Below are 5,224 nucleotides of genomic sequence, written 5' to 3'. Positions count from 1 at the left end.
ATAAAAACAAACTAGTATCGCAAACATAAGACGGCTGTAGTGCAATAACACGGAAAAATTGTGTACATCCTATAGTGAAAGAGGCACACCCTCGTGCAGTCTGTATCCACTGCTGTGCACATCAGTTGGACCATCCTCTGTGCTTCTAAAAATTACGCAATTAAATTTTTTTATAGCAAACCAGTATTTCACGAATCTTAGCCGTTGCGGTAAAACAAGTTAACTTCAGGGGGAAGGGGAATTTGAATTATAAGGTCCTTGCGAAACAAGGTATTTTCATTCACACGCTGTTAAAACCATTTTTCTTCACTACACGGACATGAGCAGCATTGAATGTGAAATACAAGCAAGACTGGGATTATATTTCTTTACATCGACCAATTGGGCTAAATTGTATACTTGATCACCAGACTTCTCTTTTTCTACTGCAGGTGTACAAATAGATTTTCCAGCATACCAGTATCTTGTTCGACATTTTGCAAAGTAAATCTGTAAGCCTGAAATAGAAAGCTGCATTAAGGCTAGTGAGAGACTAATATGTATGAAACGCAAAGTGGAAGGTAAGAAAGAGTCTTACAATTTCAGCAGGAGTATTTGAACTAGTGTAACGAAACAGAAATATGTATTTAGAAATGGAGAAGGCTAGTATTAGAGGTAATCGACACAGTAATAGTAAACACGGAAACTAGATTCCAGGACTACCGTGCCCGCATCTCGTGGTCGTGCGGTAGCGTTCTCGCTTCCCACGCCCGGGTTCCCGGGTTCGATTCCCGGCGGGGTCAGGGATTTTCTCTGCCTCGTGATGGCTGGGTGTTGTGTGATGTCCTTAGGTTAGTTAGGTTTAAGTAGTTCTAAGTTCTAGGGGACTGATGACCATAGATGTTAAGTCCCATAGTGCTCAGAGCCATTTGAACCATTTGAACCAGGACTACCGTGAAACAATTTCCCTATACGTAATGTTGAAAAGCTACTTAAAATGTATCCTTTGACAATGAGAAACTGAAGAGAAGAAACTTTATTTACAGCAGTGAGGATAAATGTCTGGAGCTTCATGACATCCTTCAGTCCATTGTAAACAATTGATTTAAAAAACGTGTTCTCCGGAGGAGTGAAATGACTGTCGTTGCTTCTTGCAATTCCACGAACCACCGTGTCTTGCAAAACAAGCGTGAGTACGTTGAAACGCGTTAAAGCCTACTTCCACAACACAATGACAAATGACACTGTCAAGCATCACTGTGTTGGCTGTAGAGAAGAGAACTCCGAAATCAAATCGACAGGATTTCATATCTCTCGTCACCGGTCTACGCCCAGGAAAAAGGGCTGCAGGATAGAACCTTATAAAAAGGTGTGAGGGTGTATTAATAAGTATTATATCCTGATGAATGTATAGCTGTTAAATACTTTTTGCATTTGTTTATAACAATTGCTGTAGTAATTTGTCTTACGAAGTATGTAAGTTACTTTCGCATTGTTTATTGGAATTGATGACGTTTATGTCAACGTCTTTTATTTTGCTTCACCGTGCTGTACTTCTTCAGTCATGTATAAATCGCTTTGCAGGGAAATGAATCATTTTAGTCAATTGTGGGGATACAACAGCCCTGAATTTGAGGTGCGCTCAAACCCTACCATTGGCTAGAAATCGCAATGTAGCGAGATGTTTCTCCTCGGAGCTTACAACCTATGATGAATTCATTTTTGGTTAAAAACGGTTTGATGCTCAGCAGTTCTTAAATAATTACGAATATCATTAGCTACCGTCTAAGTAACAACGTAGTTAAATTTCATTCCTGCAATTAGTCGCATCTTTGCCTTGGCTTTGAGTAACAAGGCCAGAAAATGCTAGATAAATGCTGGCAAACTCCAGTTTCTGTTCCTTTGTAAAACCAACCGGAATCACGTAGATATTTATCATACGAGCAAATCACATGAGGCACCGTGATTGCGTTGTGCAAGCGGTTACGAAATTGGTCCGTTGGTCGGTCGGCCGACAGATATAATAGTGCGTGTGGAGGGGCCTTAGCAGAACGATTTTCAGTGCAGCCCAGTCCCGTTCGCGCCATATTTACACACCTTTTGTCGTAGTTAGCAGACTAAGCATAAAAACCAAAACTTCGAGGTAAATGGAGACCCCCCCCCCCACTACAGGTCCAGGGGTTGGAATAGACCCGAGGTATTTCCGCCTGTCGTAAGAGGCGACTAAAAGGAGTCTCACGTTTTGGCCTATATGTGGTGGTCCCCTCTATGAATTGACCTTAATTTTTCAAAATTTTCCCGAAGAGCGAGCCAATTTAGGAAGGACGCCTTACATGGAGTATAGCATTCATGTGCTCAGACTTACCGCATCCTTTGTCGACGTGGATCTGCACTTCTGCTCATTCTCCTACTGTTGGGCGAGGCCACCCTCCTGGGTGCGTATTTTTCCATAAACGGTGCAGTATCGTTTTCTATACCGACGATTATAATGGACTTGTTCGCTTGGTTGCACCTGACATCCAGCACGGTAGATTGCCCATTGTAGTGGGGCCGCTATGTACCCTGTCAGTTGTAGCCCTCTGACCACACCCCCTGATGCCTGTGCCATTAACTCCCCATGTATGCCCAGTCAGGGTATTTACTCGCTTATGACAAGCTGGGGATGTTTCTGTAACCACAAGAGCTTACATATGGTCGAGGGTATCATATTTCACAGGGACCTTATTTTGCAGTCTGACGATGAGCTGCGCGCAAATTTGGAGCGGCGCGGTGTTCATTTCGTCCAGCGTGTCCACTGGGGTCCGAGGTATAATCAGGTTGCCACCGCTGCTTTCGTCTTGGCCTTCGAGGGTGATACATTGACAGAGAAGGTCAACGTGACGGTCTAATACTGTGTTGTAAAGCCCAATGTTCCTCACACGATGCGGTGCGTTAAGAGCTGCAAGTTTGGACATATACAGCTGTACATCCAGCGTCACATGTCAAAATTCTGGATGCCCTTCACATCCCAATACTACATGTGCCCCGCCTCCAATCTGTCAAACTGTGGAGAGCACCATTCGCCTTGCTCACTACACTGCAGGATTCTCCAGAAAGAAAGGAAAATCATGGACTAAAACACACTGGACAGAATGACCTACACTGGGGCTAAGAGAAAATTTGAATGCCTGCATCCTGTGCCTGTGACATTGTACCACGACTGTTGTAACATCGGCGTAATACGATCAGCTCTGCCAATCATAGCCACCTCTCAGAGCCGAAAGATGTTCCTTGTTGGTGGAGGGCATTTCCCTCCCTATTGCTCCTGCACCACCTACTTTGGAAGCAACACTCCTCCAACCATCGGGGACATATGCTTCTCCATCTTGGAAGGGAACAGAAGTCTTCCTCGCTTCTCTCGCTAGGAAGGGGTCCCCTTCCCAGGTTTCTCCTAGTGGGAAATTTGACACCTGCCAGTGACTGAAGAGCCCAAAAGCAGCTTGTCGAAGGGCTTCACGCTCATTCTCAGTCCTGGAGACTGAATCAGTGAAGTTCTCCCAGCCAGGGAAACCCAAGGTGCAGTGAGAGAAATCCAAAAATAAAACCACTAGGACCAAGCTGTGTGTGTGTGTGTGTGTGTGTGTGTGTGTGTGTGTGTGTGTGTGTGTGTGTGTGTGTGTGTGTGTGTGTGTGTGTGGGTGGGTGTGGGAGGGTCTGGCGGGATATAGGTCCTCAGTAAATGCATAAATCACCATCCCATGCACACACACACACACACAGACAGACATGACGGTTATAGAGTGCTCAGAGTCACATGCTGCCGCCGGCTTATTGCCTGAGGCATAAACCACTTCATTGAATGTTCCATGCTTTCACAGTGTCACGATGACGTCATTCATTATTCCACCACCTGGATGAGCTATGGCAACAGTTGGGCTTTACACCTGCTATCTGTATTGCCCTCCAGGAAAGCTGGTTTTTGACAATGCGGACCCTCTGCCCTCCATGGCTAAACAGATATTACAGTAACTGTAGCGGCTATAATAGGGTGTCAGGTGGAGTTTTCGTTTATGTCCTAAACTGTATGTAGTGAACCTGTGCCCCTTCAAATCCCCCTTGAAGCTGTGGCTATCAGAATAAGGACGATGGAGGATCTTACTGTGCAATATATACCTTCCTCCAGATGGTGTCGAACCCCTAGATGTATTAGCTGCACTGATTGGTAAAATCTCCGAAAAGTGGGAAAGGTTTAGGGAGTTAATCAACCATAACCCCTTGTGGGTTGTCACTGTGCTTATTTGCCAAGACAGAGATGTCGAATCTTTGTCTCAGTTCGACCTCCGCCTCTTAAATACTGGGACTGCTACACATTTCAGTGTGGCTCGTGGTAGTTACTCAGCCATCGATTTGTCACTTCAAACCCCAAGACTTCCCCCATCAACCCACTGGAGAACCCGTGACGACCTGTATGGTAGTGACCACTTCCCCATCTTTCTGTCACTGCCCCAGTATCATGCTCATGGACGGCTGCCCAGATTGGCTTTAAACAAGGAGGAATGGGAATCTTTCACCTCTGCTGTCACCGTTTAATTTCCCCCACACAGTTACATTTAAGTGATGGTTGAGCAAGTTACTACAGCAATTGTTTCTGCAGTAGAAAACTTAATCCCTCGTTCTTCATGGTGCTCAAGGCGTAAGGCAGTCCCTTGGTGGTCGCCGGAAGATGCTGAAGTAATTAAGGAGCGTCGGAGATCTCTACAGTGGCATAAGCAGCACCCTGCCATGGAGCACCTCATACAGTAGCCTTTAAATAGCTCTGTGCCCGCGTTCGGCAACTTATCAAACGACGGAAGCAGGAAAGTTGGATGAGATACATCTCGACAATTAGACGCCATACGTCACCTTCCCACGTCTGGGCAAAGATCAATCATCTTTTTGGGTACCAGACCTTAACAAGTGTTACTGGTGTTAGCGTAAATGGCGTGTTATCTACAGACACAAACGCGATTGCCGAGCACTCTGCCGAGCACTCTGCCGAGCACTCTGCCGAGCACTCTGCCCTGGAAAATTACCCCCAGCCTTTCACACACTATAAATGCGGCGTTATAGGGTTCACTGTGGCGTGTATTGACTGAGGTGATGTTCTCGTCCAGCCGCAGTTAAAGTGGGAGGTCCTCAGTGCAATTGCATATTGCCCTGACAGAGCTCCTGGACATGATCGGATCCACAGCCAGATACTTAAATGTCTCTCATCTGACTACAAGCG

Source organism: Schistocerca gregaria, unplaced genomic scaffold, assembly GCF_023897955.1.
Source record: "Schistocerca gregaria isolate iqSchGreg1 unplaced genomic scaffold, iqSchGreg1.2 ptg000474l, whole genome shotgun sequence".
In the NCBI taxonomy this organism is placed as follows: Eukaryota; Metazoa; Arthropoda; class Insecta; order Orthoptera; family Acrididae; genus Schistocerca; species Schistocerca gregaria.
Note: the sequence above shows the minus strand (reverse complement) of the source record.